Raw genomic sequence first — 23,009 nt, forward strand, 5'->3', positions numbered from 1 at the left:
TGTGTGTTACCATCGACTCTATACATTTCCACAATATTACAGTAAAGCTAATTAAAACATCTACATACATTAAACATCAGTGCTCCACTCATTCCTTCTCTTATCTCATTTAGGAATCCACTGCCTACCACCAGGTCTTGAAGATATTTTCCTGTTTTGGGGAAGCGGAACTTTCAATTCCCCCCTCGGAACAGCTCCTGAGGTGGGCTGTGCCTCCACTGGAGGATGGGCACCAGCCTCCTGGGCATGGAGCCTCTACTTACGATCTTCTCTGCAGACGGGCATCTCCTCCTTCCACTCCTTCAAGGATGATGCAGGATGCTCTTCTGGCCTCGTGGAGCTTCCAACAGGTGCTTCATCGAGCTCCAGAGAGCTCTGGGTGTTTGCTAACTGCCCTGTAGCAGCAGCTGCCACTAGGAGCTACTTACTCCACCGCCAACTTGCTGTATAGTTCTCATTGAATTTTAATACCATTTCTACACTAATTATCACAAGTTAGTTTACGTTGCCATTAACTACAAAACCAAGCACTCTAATTCACATTTCCTTCCTCCTACTGTCTTTGCTATTCTTCTTATAGTAAGAAAGATGGCCAGACCAGCAGCTCACACTGAACTTGTTAATCCACAAACTCCGAACACTCTACCCACCTGTCCGAGGCCAGAATATTCCAAGTAATTCATGGTTAAAATGCCAATGTGCTTGGAGATACTCTGTGTCCTCCCAGCTCCCAAGGAATAAATGATGGTTGAGGTTCTCAATGACTAAGAAGATGAGGTGGCACTATCTAATGTTCAGGTGGGGATGCTATTCCATTCTAAGATACAAATTTTACCTTTTTTACTTCTTTATCTTTCCAGTGATTTCACATAAAGTGATCTAAGCATGTACCTGTATTTGATATGAACAACTTTGTAGGAGAAGAAAATGTCGAATGGGGTCCTATTCAAACTGACCCTTTTATAAAAAGGGATTCTCAAGAGGCAGCAGCAGATTATTAACTACATGGTAGGGGTCATTACCTCACCAACAATTTTCCCTCCGTTTATTAAGAATTTTGTAATTGCAAAGCAAAATGGACTTGAGAGATGTATGTCCAAGCAAAGCCTGTGCCCTTCCACGGATGTCCCTATACTTCCTTATGGGGCCTTTGACTTAACCACCGTTTCCTACCTGTTCTTCTAAAGCACCAAGAGAACACAGGACCTGAGCAAACACTACACAGCATGATCTGATACAGAGTTTTCATTTCTGTAATTGGGCATGTCTCTAAAAGCAAGCAAAAACAGTGCATATTATGGAATCACTCACTTTAGATGAAAAACCTGCATAAGATCAGAACCTGCTTACGGGCTTTGTTTGAAGAATCATTCTGATTCCACATCCTAGAAGAAACAAGGATTGGGGTATGGTTAGAGAAACTGATATTCCAGGAAAAGAACTACAATTCTTATAAGCTGGCATGGATTCTGGGTACAGGGACTGGGGACTGTCTATGCAAGCCTGTGGGGGTGCTTGTGAATGTGGGGTCAAGGCAGGGGATGTGAGTGAGAGGGGCAGTGGGGGACATATCCTGAACACACTTCCTAGCCTCCACATTTCACCCAAATCCAAAATTCCAGGATTAGGAATGAAACTGAACTGGCTCCCATTTGAGAGAAAGTGCTGTCCAGCTGCCCCTCAGCACTGCCCAAGGCCTGGCAGGGTTTCTGCAGGACTTGGGGAAGGGGCGACTGACTGGCCTGTTTCACACCCTGGCTCTCCCCCTCTGCTGACCTGCTCTCCTGGAATGAACCAGGCCCACCACAGCGTCTCTGGACCACAGGGCCCAGGGCTCCCTGCTCCTCTCAGCACCCACAGCTCCAGCCAGACAGGGCTGCCCTGTCCCCCAAGCTCTACTCATGCCCCTCCCTGACAACGTTCCTCAGGCCACTGCGGGTTTTCCTGCACTGGGCCACGTGGACATGCATAAATCTTTTCCCCCCTCCCTCCCCCAGCTGTCAACACTGTTCCAGAACAAGTCTGATTCTAGAAATTATCCTGTACTAGGGTCAAATAAAGAGATTTGGGAAGTAAAAAGAGATGAAGAGAAAGAAGAGGAAATGTGGAATCAGAAGAAGAGAAGAAGGGAAACAAGTGCACATGGAATCCACAGCTTTCCTAGCTTTCTTTTTGGCATTTCAGGAAATTCAGGAATACTGAAGGGAACACAAGGGTAGCTGCAATTAATGTCTTATGTCACCATGCACGTGAAGTATAGAACTAGCTGATGAAAACAGACACAGGAAGTGAAAGGTGTCCTGAGAACTACACAGGGAACAGAGACCCCTTCCATACAAGCCCCTAGGGTGCTTGGTCATTCACCCAAAGGCTCCTCAATTTGGAGAAGAGGGCTTGTAGCTGTCTGTAGGGTCAACATGGACAGCTTCCTCCTCCATTCCTCTCTCTGCCTTCCCAGATTCCAGAACAAGTGTTTGTGTTGCAGATCCTAGTACTGACAGCTACAAAGACCACGCATGAACTGAGGGTCTTAGCTGGAACCTCAGAAGATCTGTTGTTTGGAGACTGAAAGGAGGCATAAAACCAAAGAAATGGAGATGCCTCAGGACAACACCTTATACCCTTTCTCTAATCAGCCAATTCAGTGAAAGTCGGGTTTTTAGTACAATAGATCTAAAGTGAGTTTTAGAAAAAGGCTTTACTTTTAATATTAGATATTATATTAAACAATATTTTAAACCCCACTAGTTTTTTTTCTTAATATTGATCAATAAAATAAACAAATATACAGATAAACACCCTAAAGAGAGAGAGAGCTTCCTGGATTATCTGAAGTCTGTCTTCCCAGTGGCTTCCATCGAGGAGACTACCTCTCTCATAGAACCCTCATTTAGTCAGAGCTGAAAAAAGCAACAGTAAATTTAATACTTAGCATCTGTCCTCAGGCCAATGTCTTTCTAAACACTTCCTTTATTGAACTCTGCTCACTCATATGGACGGGAACATGGGAACATTATTACCCATGACCCATGGTCTAAATGTAATACTTGGACTTCCATGCCTTTGATACTTGCACAGCAGTTTTCTTGGGTATAAAATTAATGACTCCATTTTCCTTTCACACGATGCACTGTTTTCAAAAATCTTGATGAGATTCTAACGTTCTTTCTATTCTCCCACTTGCTTTTTTCTAAATATACAAACGGTTTCTATTTTTCTTCAAAGCCCATCTATTTGAGTAGAATACATGTTGCTATTATAATCAGTCTCATTCAGTACTCTGTTTGAGAGCAGCAAGAGACAAGGAATGTGCGACATATGAAGGATATCCAATAAGATCAAATGCAGAATTCTCATCAGAAACCATGCAGGAAAGAACAGAGTGGAATGATGTATTTAAGACATTGTAAGAGAAAAACTTCGAAATAAGAATTTCACATGTGGCAAGACTATATTTCAAAATCGGGATGAATACAGAATATTCACAGATAAACAGAAATTGAGACAGTTTATAACAAAGAGACTAGGTTCGCAGGAAATACTAAAGGGTGTGCTCCTGCTCAGAAAAAACAAAAACAGGAGAGAGAGGCTTGGAAGAGAGTCTACAAATGAAGATTGTATCAGTAAATGGAACTGAGAGTATCACAAGAGTGGTGAAAATAAAAGATGACAGATAAAACTGCAATATTTAGGAATGAACTTAACCAACATTGCAAAGCACGTGTATATAGAAAACTACAACTCATTGTTAATTTCAAAAAGACCTAAATAATTGGAAGGAAATTCCATGCTCATAGATCGGAAAATTAATATTATTAAATACCAATTCTACTCTGATCGATACACAGATTCAGTGAAATCTGATAAAAATTTCACTAGCATTTAAAAAATAAAAGGAAAGCAGGATTATAAAATTTATTTGAAATGGGGAAGGGTCTTGAATAGCCAGACACATCATAAAAATGATAAGCAAAGTTGGAGGACTCTCACTTCCATGCACTCTCACTTCTGGACTTGAAATCATATTACCTATCTGCAGTGGTAAAAAACAGCACGGTCCTGGCATAAAGAAAGACACATAGAACCAATGGAAACAACATGATGGTTTCAGAAACAGACCAAAACATCTAGGGTCAAGAGATTTTGGACAAACCTGTCAAACACACTCAGCTCAGGCAGAACTATCCATTCAGCAAATCTTAATGGGAGAACTGTAGAGCCATAGCCAAAAGAAAAAAAAAGGACCCTGTAGCAGTTTGATATTATGGATGAATTTCAAAAAGAAATTTTGGATTATGTTTGTAAATTAGTCTTTTCTTCTGGGTATATGAGATTATAGTGGATTCACAGGTTTACTTGATTCAGTAAATTTAACCTACTTGTGTCAGTAGGGCCTTGAGCACCAGCCCCATGGCGGGTTGGGACTCTCCGATAAAAAGTATGGCAAGGACAGAATTGAGGGTTTTTGATGGTGTAGTTTTGATGCTGGAGTTTGATGCTGAAGTCTTCAGCTGGAACCACAAGAAGTAAGCACAGAGATGTAACAGAAGCAAGCCCCAGGAAGGGAGGAACCCAGGAAGCCTGAACTCTAAGAGACATCAGCAGACATCTTGCTCCAAATAGACATTGGTGAGGGAAGTACCTTATGCTTTATGGCCTGGTATCTGTAAGCTCCTATACCAAATAAATAAACTTTCTAAAAACCAACCAAGTTCTGGTATTTTGCATCAGCACCCCCTTGGCTGACTAATATACAATTTGCTCCCGAGGTGTGGGGAAGTTCTTTTGCAATTACCGAAATGCTGGAATGGTTTCCAAAAAGGGCAAGGGTATTTTTTTAAGGAATTGTGAGATACTTGGAAGAAAAGACCTACACTGCTTTGAAGAGACTGATGATAGCAATATGGATGCTAAAGAGACTTTTTATGATGCCTTAGAAGTAAATGATGAAACTATTATTGGAAACTGGAGGAAAGGTGATCCATGTTTTAAAGTTGCAGAGCACTTAGCAAGATTAACTCCTGGTATTTTATGGAAGGCAGAATTTGAAAATGGCAAGCCTGGGCATTTATCTGAAGAAATTTCCAAATGAACCGAGAGAATGCAGCTTGGCTTCTGCTTCAAGCTTATAGCAAAATGCTAGATGAGAAAGATATGCTGAGGACTGAACTGTCAGGAATAAAGAAAACAGAAATTGATTGAGGAACTTCCAAGTTTCTGGAAATGAAGATCCCTGATCAAAGTGCCCCATTGGAGGACTTAACTAAACAAGGAACTGGTAAATCAAGATTGAACATACACTTACCTAGGAAAGACTGTGGGAAGACTTACTGTCTGAAGGGGTGTACCCTGCTTCGCACATGCTAACCCAGCAAAGTTTATGAGAGAGCTGTATGAACAAAAAAAGCTGTCAGCCTGTAATAAAAAGGGCAGAGAAAGGAGAGATTGAAGGAGAAACAGCTTTAAAAGGAAAACTATGGAAGCTGAGATCTGGAATTACATCACCTTGGGAGTAGAGAGGAACCCCACCCATATGGACAGACGGTGATTTTGCCAGCACTTGAAGAGGGTGGATGTTCCTGACCGATATTCTGGGAGAATTTTCCTGCCCCATGGTACAGAGAGGGTGCAACACATTCCCCAAGGAATAGGGCAGTTAAGGCAGCACCCCATAGGTCTGAGAGAGGTGGACCCCTCCCCCAAAGGTTAGGGAAGGCCAGGTCGTCAACTCACTATTCTGAGAGGGTTGAGCCTGTATGCCAAAGGTTAGGGAAGGCCAGGTGGTGAACTCATTGCTCTGAGAGAGCTGAGGTTGTATGCCATAGGTTAGGGGAAATGTTGTCTTCACATCACTCTACTAGGGGGAGGTAAGACTCTAACCCAAAGATTGGGTAAGGTGTGGCAATCACCCCAACACTCTTGGAGGGAAAGATCTGGAGCTTGATCAACACCCAGATGCTTGATGAGGGTAGAAACAAGAAAATAACCATTGGACAAGTCAGTGGAAACAGCGTTTCCACATATGGACCCAAGAAGAAACCATCATCATAAGAATAATTCTAAGACTGAAATGGAATGGAGGATGCCCTGCAGCTTTACTGAAATGTAGAGGACCCATGACTCATGTTTCTCTCCCAATTTCTCTTGATTATAATGAAAACGTTTACCTTTTCTCTGCCCATTTCTGTATTGGAAGTAGATGAATTGTTTTGTAAGTTTCAGAGTTCTATAGAAAACTTTGCCCCATCACAAACTGTACTTCTTTAAATTGACGGCCATGTGATTTAGCACTTGCATTGTAATGGACTTAAATTTTTTTTTATTGGTAATGTCTTTTTGGAATTTAGAGGGTGGGGTGTGGCAGTTTGCAATTATTGATGAATTCCAAAAAGAAATATTGGATGGTGTTTGTAAACTGGTCTTTTCCTCTGGACATATGAGATTATACTGCACTCAGTATTCTTGAGTAGTTAATCAAGTAAACCTCTTATGTCACTTGGGCATTGAGTACCTGAACTTGGTGGGTGGGGATTGACAGATAAAAGGCATGGCAAAGGACAGAGTTGAGGGGCTTTGAGGTTGGAGTTTTGATGACTGACCTTGATGCTGAAGCCTTATGCTGGAGGCCCAAGAAGTAAGCACACAGAGGAGGAGAAGCAAGCCCCAATAACGGAGGAACTCAGCAACCCTGAACCCTCACAGATGTCAGCAGCCGTCTTGATCCAACAATTGAAAACAGACTTTTGTGAGGGAAGCAACTTATGCTTGATACCCTAGTATCTGTAAGCTCCTACCCCAAATACATACCCTTTATAGAAACCTACTCTGGCAGTTTGAGATAATTGATGAATTCCAAAAAGAAATACTGGAGTATGCTTCTAATCTGATCTGTATCTGGGCGTGATTGAGTTATGATTAGGGCTTTGACTAGGCCACCTCATTAGGGCATTGATTCCCCACACCATGGTGGGTGGGGACTAACAGATAAAAGGCCAAACAAAGGACAGAGTTGGAGCTTTTGATGCGAGGGTTTCTGATGCTGGAGTTCGATGGTTAAGACATAAGCTGGAGCCCTGGAAGGTAAGCTCACAGAGGAAAGAGAAGCCAGCCCCAGGAAGAAAGGAACCTTAACCCAGAGAAAAGCAAGCCCAAGGAATTAGGACCCAGGAAGCCAGAGCCCTAACGGACATCGGCAGACATTTGCTCCAAATAGACTTTGGTGAGGGAAGTAACTTATGCTTCATGGCCTGGTATCTGTAAGCTCCTACCCCAAATAAATACCCTTTATAAAAACCAACCAATTTCTGGCATTTTGCAGCAGCACCCCATTGGCTGACTAATACACCAACCCATTTCTGTTATTTTGCATCAGCACGCATTTGGCTGACGAATACAGACCCTACCTCACACCTTGTACAAAAATTAACTCAAAATGCAACAACAAACTAAACATAAGAGCAAGAACCATAAAGCTTCTAAAAGAAAATGTAGGAAAATATCTTCAAGACTTGTGGTGGGTCGTAGATTCTTAAAGGAGATAAAAGAAGGACTGACATGGACTACTGATATTTAATGTATGTGGAAGTTTTAAGTAACCTTACTGTAAAAAGTGTGGAAATGTATAGAATTGATGGTAACACATTATAGTGAGTAAAAGATGGTGTATGAACGGGAATATGGCTGAAAAGTGTACTCTGGGGATGTAAATGTCAATTAACAGAAAGCTGGAGAATCATCTAGGAACTGAATAGCACAGTTAAACCAGAGGTGGCTGACGGTACAGATGCAAGAGTGTCCTTTGTGATGGAGAACAAATATACATCACTATTGCAGGGTAGTGGGAATGTGGAGAAGCATGGGAAAAATACAACTGGAGTGACCTATGGACTGTGGTTAATGATAATAATGTAATATTCACAATCAATGCCAAAGATGTACTGTGTTGATAATGTGGGAGGATGGAAAAGCGTGCCAACTGTAAGCTATGGCCTTGGTAATAACCTGATGATATTGTCTCATAACCTGTAACATATATGCTACCACGTTGTGGAGTGTTGATAGAGGAGTGCTGAATCAGAATTCTGCATATCTGCATGATTGTTTTCTAGGTTTATAACTACCATCATAAAAATATATTTAAAAAATAAAAACAGCCCAATTGGAGGAAAAACAAACAAATGTAAGATAACGACTATAGTTGGTAGTAAGATTTTGATGATATTCTTTTATAATTTGTAACAAATGTTGCAAAACAATGCAAGGTATTGCAGGAGCATTGATGTATGGGACCCCTGTATGACTGTATGCATGTTTACATTATAAGTTCACACCTTTTACTATACACACTGTTTACCTATGTTCACGTACGAATCCTACAAAATACTACTACTATGGTGGGTTAGGGGAAAAATACACCAAAGGATTGTTTAACCGAACGCTGTTGTGGATGATGGACTCGGTTAACAGTACAAATACAGGACTGTTCTTTCATGAATTATAGCAAATATATGACTCTATGACATGTTGTTAATAATAGGATGGTATATGGAAAATGAAACCCTCATGTAAACTGTGGACTGCAGGGATCAGTAATATCTTATTTTCCTTTATCAGTCCTAACAAAGGTAGCACACCAATGCAAAGTATCAATAGAGGGATACATGAGAACACTGTCTTTTTTACATGACTTTACTATAAACATACAACCTCGCTAATTATTAAAAAATTGCAAAAATTTAAGAAAGCATTAGGCTAAGTGAAAGAAACCACACATGAAGTACTTCATATTCTATTATTTCATTACTATAGATGTAAGGATAAAGAAATTTATAGAGAAGGAATTAGATTAGTTGTTAGCCAAGGCTGGGGAATAACAGAGGGATTGAGAGGTGACTGCTAAGAGCTATGGGGCTTTCCTTCCTGGAGTGAGAAAATGTTCTAAACTTGGTTGTGGTGATGAATGCACAACTCTTTGAATATACTAAAAGTCACTGTGGACACTTTGCATAGATTGTCTAGTATGTGAATATATCTCAAGAAAACTGCTCCTAAAACTTGGTGCACACATTGTGAAGTCCTTGTAGTTCAGTATAAGAACTTTTGATTTTACTGTAAACTGGGAACATATGGGGTTCAGTAAAGAGTAAAAAGAGAAAAGACCTGCCTTAGGCTTTCACAGGATCACTTTGGCTACAAGAGAAGAATGGACCACAGAGGCAAGCAGGCCAAAATGCAGACCAGGTAGGAGCTATCACAGTATTCCAGGTAAGAGACATGGTGGATTAGACAGAGCAGTAGCTGTGTAACAAATGGACCACACTAATGAAAGATGTTGTTCCTGAGGGAAAGTGTGCTAGCGGGAAGGGTGGGGTATACGGGAATCCCCTCTATTTCTGATGGAATATGTATGTCATCTAAAGCTACTTTATAAATAAAGAAAAAAAATTTTTTTTATTTTTACATGGAAGCAGAAGAATCACTGGAGTGGTCAGGCTAGGCAATAGAAATACTGAGACATCATCAAACCTATTTCATATTAGAAAACATGGACACAGAATCCAAAGGGAGAGCGCGCTGAATGAGATCCATAAAAAACAAAAAGGACACATCAGTCTTCAACAAACTTTAAAATACTGATCTACAAAAGATAAGCTATAAAGACAAACTACTGACCAGAAAAAATATTTACAAACCTAACTATGACAAAGAAAGAACAGATAACTAGAAAATCTGGAGCTAATATCTGGAACGGGTATCTAGAAAATCGGGAGTGGATGTGCTTCAAGCAGTAGAAAGCCTGTTTCCCATATGGAGGTTCCAGCTTCAGTGCCGATACCCCTTAAGAAAAAGATACAAACAACAGAGAACCAGCAAAAAAACAAAAAAACAACTCAAGGGAGCTGATTTGGCTCAGGGGTTGAACGCTGCCTTCCCACTTATGAGATCCCGGGTTCAATGCCTGGACATTGTTCTAGGAAATTAAAAAAACCCTCATATCGAGAATATATTAAAAGAATTTCCAAAATTCAATCATAAGAACATTACTATTAGAAAGGGCAAAATATATGAACAAACATTTCACCACAGTAGATATATGGATGGGAAATAAGTACAGGAAGAGATGCAATCAGGGGAATGAAAACTACACCATAATGAGGTATAACTACATGTAATTAAGACAAAAATAAAGTGACAATATTAAGTGCTGATTAGAAGGCAGAGAAGCTAGATCTCTCATGCATTGCTCGAAGGGATGTAAAGCGGTATAGTTGCTCTGAAAACTAGTTAGCAGTTCCTTATAAAACTAAATATACATTTATCATACAGCTCGGCAAGGGCACTCCTGCACGTTAATCACATAAAAATGAAAACTAAGCCCAACTAAAGCATGACTTTCTTCTTTGAAAAGATTAATCAAACTGATAAACCTCTAGGCTAACCAAACATAAAATAGAGAAGATACAAATTATCAATACCAGGAATGGAAGAGAGGTCATCACTCCTGGTTCCACAGACATTAAAAGGATACTCAGGGAAGCAGATCTGGTCCAACGGATAGGGTGTCTGCCTACCATATGGGAGGTCCGCGGTTCAAACCCCAGGCCTCCTTACCCATGGGGAGCTGACCCACAGGCAGTACTGATGCACACAAGGAGTGTCATGCCATGCAGGGATGTCCCACACGTAGGGGAGCCCCACGTACAAAGAGTGTGCCCCATAAGGAGAGCTGCCCAGGAGTGCCACCGCACACATGGAGAGCTAACGCAGCAAGATGACACAACAAAAAAGAGACACAGATTCCCGGTGCTCCTGACAAGAATGCAAGTGGACATAGAAGAACACACAGCGAATGGACAGAGAGAGCAGACACCTGGGGGATGGGGGGAAGGGGAGAGAAAAAAAAAGGGTATTCAAACGAGACTATGAACATCCCTACATCCAATAGTTTGATAACTTAGATGCAATGGCCCAAAACTCCTTGAGAGAGTTTATCAAATTATCAAAACTAATACAAGAACAAATGCATAATTAGAATAGACCTATAGTCATTAAAATTTTGAATAAAAAATCAATGACATTTCAAAAAAGAAAGGACCAGGTTCAGATGATTCATTCTATCAATCATTTAAGGCTAAATGAAAACAGTTCTCCACAATCTCTTTCAGAAAACAAAGGGAACATTTCCTAACTCACTCTAGGAGACCAACATTACCCTAATCCTAAAACCACATAAAGATATTTTTTAAATGGAAAATTACATACCAATATGTCTCATGAACATAAAAACAAATTTTCTCCCATTGTCTGGGAATGTCCAGCTGACTAGAGGTTCCTGAAAGGAAAATTCACGTGTCAGGACATACCTATATTTATTATTATTATCTATCTTTATTATTATTTTGTATTTGGTGGGAAAAAAAACACATGCTCATATTAATGAAAACTCAAATGCTGAAGCAAGTACACAACTAAAGGTAATCCTTTCTCTCATCCACCCCTGCTCCCAGATACCACTTACCAATTTCTCTCACCTCCTTGCATGAACAGACCAGCCAGGTATAAGCATATATATCTCTGGTTGACTGGACATTCTATTTTTTGTGCATTTTAAAATTTCTACCCAAATAACTAAGTTATTCAGGCATTAAGTCAACCTTCCTTAAGTAAATTTCCATAACAGACCTAATAACGGGACAATATAACATAAAGTCACATCAGAATAGTCTTAGTGGAACGGGTGACATGAAAAGGAAGGACAACAGACATAACCCAGGACTGCCCTGGACAGGTGGGAACACACCACGTTAAGGTACAAATCGGGGCTCTGGAGTCCCCTCGGGTCCACGGCAGACACACGCGCCACCTCCCGCTCCAGTCGCGGGGACGCTCAGTGGAGCAGAGAAGGAGCTCAGATGAAGGGGGGCCCCTCAGTGCACAGGACTAGCACCTACCACAATCCTCCCAGGTGCAGAGCTCAAGGCGGCCTAGACCTGAGGAGCCACAGCCGTCGTACAAGGCCTGGCGCTGAAGCCTGGACACCACCAACTGCCAAGGCCTGCGGCCTGGAGCTGAGCATCATGGGAGGAGGGGGCAGCTTCCAGGACCACCCACATGAGGCCCCCCCAGACCCACGGCCAGCCAGGGCCGAGGGACTGCGATGGCCCCGCCCACCTCCTGGCTCAGGCCCCCCAGGGGACAGACGCTGGACCAGCTGTACCATTCCTCACCCTGTGACTTGTTTTTTATCTTTACCATTCTCCATTTAAGACTTTCAGTCCTTTCTACTTTTTTATCCTTCTCTTTAGAAGCATTATCTTGTCACCTCACTTCGTGGAGATTACATTTCAATCTTGAACTCTTTTCCCATTGTTCTTATTTTCTTCTTCTCATTCATTTTTTCGGGTTTTTTTTTCCACTAATGATGTATTGTCATATATTATTTCATTTTCTTAATGCCTTTCATCTTCTTTTCAGAAAGTATATTTCACTACATCATGTAGGTCATGATGAAGAGTTTTCATTCATTTGTGGTGGGATACACTGCACTTATTCCTTTCGTATTCGAAAATAACATGAATTTTATTGTTTGTATTTGTAGAATTTTTGAAAATTATGGACGATAGTGAGATTCAAAACAACTTTTCTAATCACATGGGTCTACTTTTCTTTCTAGATTTTTAACAAGATTATGTAAAGGATGAAAGCTTTCTTCATTGTATTTCTGAATTCTGTACTTCTACCACTCTTATAAATGGGTCCTCACTCTCATTACTTCTATTGTACCTTGTGTTATCTATTTTCTTTCTCCCACTGACTACTGAATATTCCACTTACATGTACTCCTCTCTTGAAGAGAAACATTAACACATTGCCAAATAGTCATTTTCTAAACATGTTTGCACATTTTCAAAATCAATTATTTGTAAGTTATTTCAATGAGTTACACTGGATTTCATGTCTTATTTTTTATGTGTAAATGTACTGTATTCCTACAATCATTAGCTTTTAATTTCTTTTTATGTTATAATGAAATTTTTTGTCTTTATACTTTATGTTTGAGTAATTTGGCCAATTATTAATTTTCTTTTCAATTTTTTTTTAAGATTTATTTTTTATTTATTCGCCCCTCCTCCCAGTTGTCTGCTCTCTGTGTCCATTCACTGTGTGTTCTTCTATGACTGCTTCTATCCTTATCAACGGAAACGGGATTCTGTGTTTCTTTTTGTTGCGTCATCTTGTTGTGTCAGCTCTTCATGTGGGCGGTGCCATTCCTGGGCAGGCTGCACTTTCTTTCGTGCTGGGCAGCTCTCCTTACAGGGCACGCTCCTTGAGTGAGGGGCTCCCCTATGCTGGGGACACCCCTGCGTGGCGTGGCACTCCTTGTGTGCATCAGCACTGTGCATTGGCCGCTCCACAAGGGTCTAGGAAGCCCGGGGTTTGAACCGTGGACCTCCCATGTGGTAGGTGGAAGCCTTATTCACTGGGTCAAGTCGGCTTTCCCTCTCTACAATTTTGTATCAATCTTGTCATATGTTTTTTTTTTTGGTCAAACATATTGGGTGTTAGCAATGGCAGTTCATATTCAGCAAATTTTAAAACACTTTCTGTTGCTTTAGATTCACAATCACACAGGTTCAGTATCATTTATATCTGGACTACACTACTACCACCATATGGCATTACATCTGTCTTCAGGAACACCCACCAATATTCCTCAAAATAACCTTTCTGTTTCCCATGGTCCTCAAGGATAATGGTTACTAGTCTCGTTGCAAAGTTAAAAGTACTATTTTATAAATAACCTCTAGAAAGAAAAATTCATGTAATGGGGTTTTCTCAATTTTTAAAGTCTAAGAACACATAAACATGCCAGGCATATTGTCATGATCTTATTATTAAAACTTCAACACATGTACCTTAGTAAGAAATAAGTAATTCAAAACCATAAAAACGGAGTTCTTCAAATATTAGCTCATATCCCCGGATTTCAGAAATGCACTCACAGGCACCCCACATCCTGGGGACTTTTTGCTGCTCTCTGAGGGGACGGTCACTGGTGGAACTCATTCCACTCTGTGCACAGCTGCATCGACATGACCCACTGCTAACATTATACTCAAAAGGGAAAGCCTGAAAGTCTTCCCATGAGGGCCGGAACAAGATCTGTCAGCTCACGTTCATCACTGCTATTCAACATCGTAATGGAAGTTACAGCCAGAGCAAATGGGCAAGGAAATAAATAAAGTCATCCAAGTTCGAATGGAAAAAATAACTCTCCTTATACACAAATGACACAGTGTTTTAAAACACAATCCCAAAACACTACTACAACAAAAAAAGACATTAAGTAAACTTGCATTCTATGAGATATACACTCAAAAGCCAGTTTTGTATACATATCAGAAAATAATATGAATTTTTTAAAGAAAATCCATTCATTTGCTCTCTAACAAATAAAATACCTAAGGATGAATTTAATGAAAGGGTAAAGCAGTTGAACAACTAACGAACATAGCAGAATGAAATTTTAGCAAGACCTAAATATATACCAATACATCTACTGTTCATGGATGGTAACACTCATACGGTTCTAATATCAAGACTACCCTAAAGTGTCTGCCCTGCTTCCTCAGGGGGTCTTTCACTTTACCACTGATTCCTATCTGTGTTTTAAAATCACCAAGCCATGAGCAAATATAACACAACATGGTCCTCTCGTCATTATGTTTTCTTTTCTGCCACTGCACGTGACCTTGAAAGCTAATGAAATAACGTATGCAAAAACCTTGAAATCAATGGCTTATAAAGACAAAGTTATGTATTGTCTCAAAAAATCTTTCCATAGGTGACTTATAAATTACAGAAAGAAAATTGGTGAGTTTTCAACGGAGAAACTTGGCACACTCCACCTTAACCAAGTGCTAAAAATTCACTTCATCAACAACTACACAGACTGACATGAGGTGCCCCCTAATGTGAAGCATCTAAGAAGGACATAATGTTCTTTCTGTGGTAGTACTGACAAAGTGCATACTCTTAAATAAATAAATAAAAACCTCAAAAAGAAAAGAAAGCAAATGAAAATGGTAGCTGTTCTGGGCTATCAAAGTATGCTGAGAAAAACTGAGATAAAATAGGGGGATTCCTGCAAGCTGCAGGCTGGAGACCTAGCCTGGTCACAGCCTCAAAGGAGGATGTGGACATGATGAAAGACTTCCCATTTAGGAACTGTCCTTCTTTGCAGAGTCTCCAGAAATGGATCTGTCTGCTTTCAGGGTTACGGGATACGCTGTGGGGAGGCTTAAGGGAATCCATGTGAGTCTCTGTGGTGTGACTGTGAGACTATGTGTGAACTTGTGGGGGTCTCTGTGTGCATTTCCCCGAGGTGAGATGGACTGCTCCAGCTCTAGTGCTCCAAGGGGCAGGGCCTTAATGTGACCCCAGGCGTGTGCCTCCAAAGCTCTGCACTACAGACCTGCAGGCATCACTCAGTCATGGGAACATTAGAAACCACGCAGGGAAGCAGATGTGCCTCAAGAGATTCAGCTCCTGCCTACCATATGTGAGGTTCCTGGTTTAGTTCCAGGAAGCTTGCATGAAAGGCAGGCTTGGAAAACTGACATGACAAGATGATGCAATGAGACACAAGAGGAAAATACGTAACAAGATACACAACAAAGCAGGGATAAGAGCTTCCCGGTGCCTCCTGAAGACGTCAGCAAGCTGGCACAGTGGGCAGCCACAGCAAGCTGACACAATGAGATGATGCAACAAGAGACATGCGAGGAAAACTATGATGACAGAAACAACAAAAACTGGAAACAGAGGTGGCTTAAGTGATTAGGCAACTCCCTCTCACATCAGAGTCCCAAGTTCAGTTCCCAAGTGCCTCCTGTAGAAATAAGAGCAGACACAGCACGTTTAAACAATGAGGGCATAGAGAGAAATAAAGCAATGAAAATAAGTCTTTAAAAAAAAAACAAAAAGGAAAGAAAAACATCCACCACAAGAACAAAAAAAGAAACCACAAGGGAGTTCCTCCCTCTGTGCATGTGCTTACAATTACCTGAGTCTACAGAGAGATCAAACTGTCCACCTTTATGAGCTGGCCTCCAGATCACAGGGCCTAGGGAAGCTAGCTGTGCAAACAACCTCAGACTCTGGCATTAGTTCCTGATGTCCAAAACTAAAAGAAAGCCCACATGACTCTGCTTATAGCAGTTTGCTATTACTGATCAATTCCAAAAAGAAATATTGGATTATGCTCATAAATTGGTCTTTTCCTCAGGGTATATTACATTATCTAGGATTCAGAAGTTTACATGATTAAATAATGATCAAGACTTTGATGGGGCCACATCAGCAGGATGTTGCATCCCTGCCCCTTGGTGGGTGGGACTCACAGAGAAAACAACATGACAAAAGACATGGTTAGAATTTTTGAGCTGGAGCCCAGGAAGTGAACACACAGGAGATCATCGCCAGAGGAATAGAGAGAGCTCCGTAGACACAGCAGAAGCCCGAGGGAGAGGACAGAGATGTTTGCCTGATACTCTACAGCTGACCTCGTAGAGAGAGGCAAAGCCTAGAGAGCCTTCTAGTCTAGAGCTGACCTTCTGGTGAACAGACAGGAGCTGGACGTGGACAGAAATGAACCCCAGGAAGAGAGGAACCCAGGAAGCCTGAACCCAGGCACACATCGGCAGCGATCTTCCTCCAGCTTGTGGCAACAGACTTTGGTGAGGGAAGTAACTTGCACTTTAGAGCGTGGTAAATAAACTTCTACCCCAAATAAATAGCTTTTATAAAGACCAACAGATTTATGGTATTTTGCATCAGCACCGCTTTGGCTGACACTAGCTACAAAGCCCAGTTTTAGCAAACAACAGGGAAAAGACTAACAATCCAGGATTAACATAGAATCAAAGAGGAGAAATAACACACAGCCTCCCACCACCAAAGTCCAACAAAAAGAAACAAACTGAGCATCTGAGGAAACTGCATCCTAATCAGTTGCCTAACATCAGCAAAAATTTACAAGACAGCGAAAAAAAAATGTAACACATGGCCCAGGAAAAGGAATATAATAAAACCTCAAAAGAAACACAGGATTTGAGAAAACTAATTAATGAGATGCATACACAGTTCCAAAATCAAATTGAGATGAAAGAAAAATATGACAAAAGAAATGAACGAGATCAAGAAACTGAACAAGCACAAATGAAAATGTGAAACCCGAAATAGAAAAGTAACAGAGCTAATACGAATTAAAGACACAATAGGTAAGATCAAAATCACATTAAAGACACACAGCAAACTTGAAATGAAACCAGAAACAATAAGTGATACCAAAAGACAGAAGAGCTGAAATTGCAGAGAGAAAAGAATGGGGAAAAATGAACATGGGTTCAGAGAGGTTGAATGACAACTCAAAAAGTAACAACAAACATGTCAAAAGAGATCCAGAAGGAGAAGAGGGGGGGGTGGGGGGGGAAGGAATATTTGAGAAAATACTAGTTGAAACTTTCCCAACTCTGTTGAAAGAAATTAACCTACATGTCTAAGAACCCCAGTGTATCTCAATCATAATAAATCCAAATTGACTTATTCCAAGACACATACTACTGAGAAAGTCAAACGTAACACACAAAGAGAAAATTCTGAGAGCAGTAAGACAGAAGGGAACCATTACTTACAAGGGACACCCAGTTAAGACTTAGTACAGATTCTTCATGAGAAACTATGGAGGCAAGCAGACAGCACTATGATAAAAGTAGGAGACCAAAAGAGAAAAACTGCCAGCCAACAATTCTGCATTCAGCAAAACTGTCCTTAAAATATGAAGGTAGGTATATAATATTCACAAGCCAAGAAAAATACAGTTCATAATAAAGAATCCATCTTGCAGGATATATTAAGGGAAGCCTTAGAACTTGAAAGAAAATGGAGAGTGAAGCTTGGAGGAGAGAAGAGAAGAAGAGAAGGAGAACGAAAAAACTAAAAAGACAGATCAAAATGTTATATGACATATGATAACCAAAGAAGAAAATGGTGGAAAGAAATAATGCACTTACAGTAATATCACTGGAAATGAATAGGTTAAACTAACCAATTAAGAGATATAGGGTGACAGGATGTATAAAAAAAAAATGAGTCAGTCCTATGCTGCGTACCAGAGACCCACCTTAGACTCAGGGATACAAACTGCCTGAAAGTGAAAGGTTGGAAAAAGATACTCCATGCAAATAGTAACCAAAAACAAGCAGGATTAGCTACACTAATATTGGAGAAAACAGACTATAAGTGCAAAAAAGTTAAGAGAGATGCAGAAGGCCATTAAATATTAATAAAAGGGACAAGCAATCGGGAAGGTATAACGGACATAAATATCTATGCACCTAACCAAGGTCCCCCAAACACATGCAACAAACTCTCAGAAAATTGAACAGAGAAACAGGCATCCCTACAATAATCACTGGAGAATTTAATAAATCTCTCACATCAGTAATAGAACTAGAGAGAAGACCAACAAGGAAATAGAGATCTGAAACAGTATGATCAATAAGTTAGACCTAACACACATATACAGAACACAGCATCCAAACACAGTGCATTATACATTCTTTGAACATACCCATGCATCCTTCTCAAGGATAGACCACATATCAGGGCACAATACAGCACTCAATAAATATAAACATAATCAATTTATGGAAAGCATCTTCTCAGATCATAAGGGTCAAAATCAAACTCAATGACAGAGAGAAAAAGGTAAATACATAAATGTATGTAGTCTAAACAACACAGGCCTAAATAATCAGCGGGTCAAATAAGAAATTGCAAGTGAAATCAGTAAAGGTATTCAGACAAATGAAAGCGAGATCACAACTTATAAGAACTTATGGGATACGGGAAAGGCAGTCCTGATATGGAAATTTGAAGACTTAAAAGCCTATATTAAAAAAAGAAGAAAGAGCTAAAATCCAAGAATTAACTGAACAACAGAAGAAACAAGAAAAAGAAGAGCAAACCATCCGCAAAGCAAGCAGAAGAGGTAAGAAAGATTAGAAAAGAATTGAAGGAAATTAAGAAAAAAAGACAAAACCAAACGCCAGTTATTTAAGATGGAGATCAGGAAAACTCACAAACCCCTACCAAGATTAACAATGAAAAAAAAGAACCTAATAAATATAATTGGAAATGAAAGAGGGGAAGTTATGACTGATCCCACAGAACTAAAAAGGATCATAAGAGGATATTCTCAGAAACTGTATGCCAACAATAGCAAACAACCTAGATGAAATGAGCAAACTCCAAGAAAAGCACAACTAACCTCCATTAACACTACAAGAAATAGAAGAACTTACCAAACCAATCTCATTTAAAGACACTGAAACGGTCTTTAAAAATCTCCCAACAATGAAAAAATCGAGGACCATGTCATTTCACAGGTGAATTCTACCAAACATTTCAAAAAGAATTAACACCAAGTGATCTGCAGATTAAATGCAATGCCTATCAAAATCTCTGCAGTCTGTTTTCTGGTTTGTTTTTTTTTTTTTGTAGAAATGGGAAGAGTTGATCCTCACATTCATATGGAATAGCAGGAGGCCCCAAATAGCAAAATTCATCTTTCAGAAGTCTAACAACTCTATAACAAGCACACGCAATAAGGATATCATCACATGTTATACAGCATAACATATCAAGAACTAGAAAATTCTGATCTGTTCTCCAGGGGAGAAAATAATCAGCAGATTCAGCCCCAAATGAACCACAGGAGGAATTCCTAGCCAAAGCACTTATTAAGTGTCTGCTCATTGAGAAAGGTCAATCCTCTTGGAAGGAAAGAAAAGATAGTTCTGAACAAAGAAACATAAACAATGAAAAGACATAAAAAGAAACTTTAGACCTACATATAAAACATCTCAAATTCAAGGACAACCAGCAAGACGGTGGCAGAGTAAGGAGCTGCTAAAGTCAGCTCACGCTGCAGGACAGCTAGTAATCCCATAGAGCTATCTACAGCACCCGTGTGGGGGCTCCGGGAGACCAGAAGAGCATCCTGCAACACCCCTGAAAGCATGGAAGGAGGCCACTGCCCATCTGCAGAGAAGATTCCTAAGTAAAGCTCTCCATGTCCTGGAGGCGGGCGCCCATCCTCCACTGGCAGCACAAGCTGCCTCGGGAGCTATTCTGCAGCAAGAATTGGAAGCTCCACTTCCCAAAAAAGGGGGAGGAAGAAAAGATTGGGCACCAGCTTCAGCCACTGATTAGTAAATTCAGTGGGCTAAACAATAGTCCCTAGAACGGCTAAAATTTGAACCTGTCCTAGTCAGAAAGAGGCTGGTAGCCATCATTTTCACTCTGCCCCTGCTATGAGGGGAAATTCACAGTGCTGGTAGGGACAGGCTTCCTTCCATCCAGACTGGACTGCAGCTCTAGCCTAAGCCCCAGCCCCACCTCCAGCAGGGAGGAAGATGGGGGCCCTGCACCAGCCTCCCCAGAAAAACAGGCCATGCCATGGAGGCCAGTGATCATCCTACTCTGGCTGCCTCAGGAGCTATTCTGGAATTGGAAGCTGCATTTCCCAAAGACAGGGAAGGAAGAGATGGTTGGCATCGATTTGAGCTACTGATTAGTAAATTTGGCTGCCTAAAGTATACCCTTAAGAACAGCTGAAGTTTGAACCTGTCCAAATCTGAGCGAGGCCAGTAGACACCATTTTTGACTCTGCCCCAGCGTGAGGGAAGCTGGGCTGGCTGAAAATCACAGTATTGGTGGGGACCGCATTCTTCAGTCAGATTGGCCTGCAGCCCTAGCCGAGGCTTCAGCCCCATCTCTAGCAGAGAGGAAGCTGGTGAGCCCTGCACCACCTCTCCAGGTAGCCGCAGGTACATTCAGCTGGCAGCCTGAATCGTGGGAAGTCTACCGCGGCAACTACTATCACTTTACACAGGCGCAGGAAAGCTAGTTGCCCACAGCTGCAGCTCCATCCCCACCCCAGATAGGGGAAAAAGGGATTGAAGCTTTGTTAGTCTCTCTGGGGGACCACAGACTAGGTCTGCACGCCTTCAATTATTACACACAGCTGAGGCACTATCTCTACCCAATCAAAGGAGAAAGATGGGAGGAGCTTCAGTCCCTGCGGTAATGAGGGCAGCTTGAGACCCCACAGCTTCCAGCACCAACTACATCCTTGGGTCCTACTCACAACCAGCAAGGGAGAAACGGCAAGAAAGCCCTAAAGTAAAGAGCAAAACGGCACCCAGAATAAATACATCACGTAAGATGCCAAGACACCAGCAAAAACTGCAATCCATCCCAAGAAACAGGAAGACAGGGCCCAGTTACAGGAACTAGATAAGCCTCCAGATGATGTAAAGGAGTTTAAACACCTAATCATAGATGTTCCAACAAATCTCCTTAACAAATTCAATAAGATGGCTAAAGAGATTCAGGATATTAAGAAGACATTGGATGAGCACAGAGAAGAATTTGAAAGCATCTATAGAAAAATAGCAGATGTTATGGGAATGAAAGGCACAATAAATGAAATTTAAAATACGCTTGAGTCATATCAGAGCATATTTGACAAGGCAGAAGAAAGGATTGGTGAGCTTAAAGAAATGCCCTATGAAAGGAAACATACAAAAAACATATGGAAAAAAGCATGGAAAATTTTGGACAAGGTACTGGGGAAGTAAATGAAAACAAGTGATGTGCAAACATACGTGTCATGGGTGTCCCAGGAGAATGGAAGGGAAGGGAAAAGGGGCACAAGGAATATTTGGAGAAATAATGGTAGAAAATTTCCCAACCCTACTGAAGGACAAGGATATCCATGTTCAGGAAGCATAATGTACTGTCATCTGATTGAATCTGAATAGACCAAGCCTGAAAACACATATTAATCGGAATGACAAATGACAAAGAATTCTTTGTCTTCAAGAGAAGCAAGAGAAAAGCAATGCATAACATATAAGGGACACCCAATAAGATTACGTGCCAATTTCTCATCAGAAACCATGGAAACCAAAAGACAGTGCTATGATATATTTAAGATACTGCAAGAGAAAAATGTCCAGACAAGGAACTTATATCTGGAAAAATTGTCTTTTGAAATCGAGCATGAGTTTACTTGAAAGTATCTCTGAACATGGCCCTTCAAGCAATGAAGATTCACTGTTACTGTGGGCCCTAAGGGGAGGGGGGAAGAGGTCTAGATGGAACCAATGTAACTGTGTGGGCAATAGAAGTGTACCACAAGATTACGCAAGGATGCATGTAAGATATGTTAAATTACACCAAAAATATATAGGGGCTGATAGGATAAAATGTAAATCATAATGTAAAACATAAGTTAGCTAAAACTTTAGAAAACTGTATACTCTAAAATATAAACCACAATGTAAACACAAATGTTACCTTGTTTGAAAGCTGTTGTCTCAATATCTGTACATTCATTTCAGTAAAAACAGTATGAATATGTAAAAAGATTATTGCTGTGGAAGGGAAAAGGGTTTTATGTTGGATACGTGAGAGTACTGTATATTGTATATATGAATTACTGTGATGCAAAACTTTTGTGAAGATAAGCTTAATCAGGAAAAAAAAAGAAAAAGATAGGACGTAGACACTGAGGAAAAGATGGAAAAAGTTACCTTCCCAATTTGCATACAGGGCATCACTTATTGCAGTGATGGAAGGCAAAACATCAAACACAAAGCTTTTGCATTTTTAAATTTTTTGATACCCCAACTTATTTTTACTGTAATTTTTCTAAATTAATATGTATTCTATATCTAACCTTTAAACTCATCACTATATTCCATTTTCCTATTAGTGGAACCTGGCAATATATTGGGCTTCGCTTTTGAAGAAGTTTTGGATCACAGAGAGGTTCAACAATGGCAGGGGAGGAATACTGGTGTGGGATGTTATTGACAGGGGACACATGGTTGGCAGGGAGTTCTCCAGGGCATATATCCAGGGTACATAAAAATGTT

General features: G+C 40.6%; 1 long non-coding RNA gene across 1 annotated transcript in view; it reads right to left on the reverse strand.

The window, feature by feature from the left end:
* Nucleotides 1–1,230: 1,230 nt before the first annotated feature.
* Nucleotides 1,231–23,009, reverse strand: part of LOC131277418 (uncharacterized) — a 204,952-nt gene continuing 183,173 nt past the window's right edge. The window contains exon 4 of the long non-coding RNA XR_011648153.1: nucleotides 1,231–1,385. This is a non-coding gene — a long non-coding RNA (uncharacterized lncRNA). The remainder of the gene's footprint in view (nucleotides 1,386–23,009) is intronic.

Source organism: Dasypus novemcinctus, assembly GCF_030445035.2.
Source record: "Dasypus novemcinctus isolate mDasNov1 chromosome 12 unlocalized genomic scaffold, mDasNov1.1.hap2 SUPER_12_unloc_5, whole genome shotgun sequence".
Lineage (NCBI taxonomy): Eukaryota > Metazoa > Chordata > Mammalia > Cingulata > Dasypodidae > Dasypus > Dasypus novemcinctus.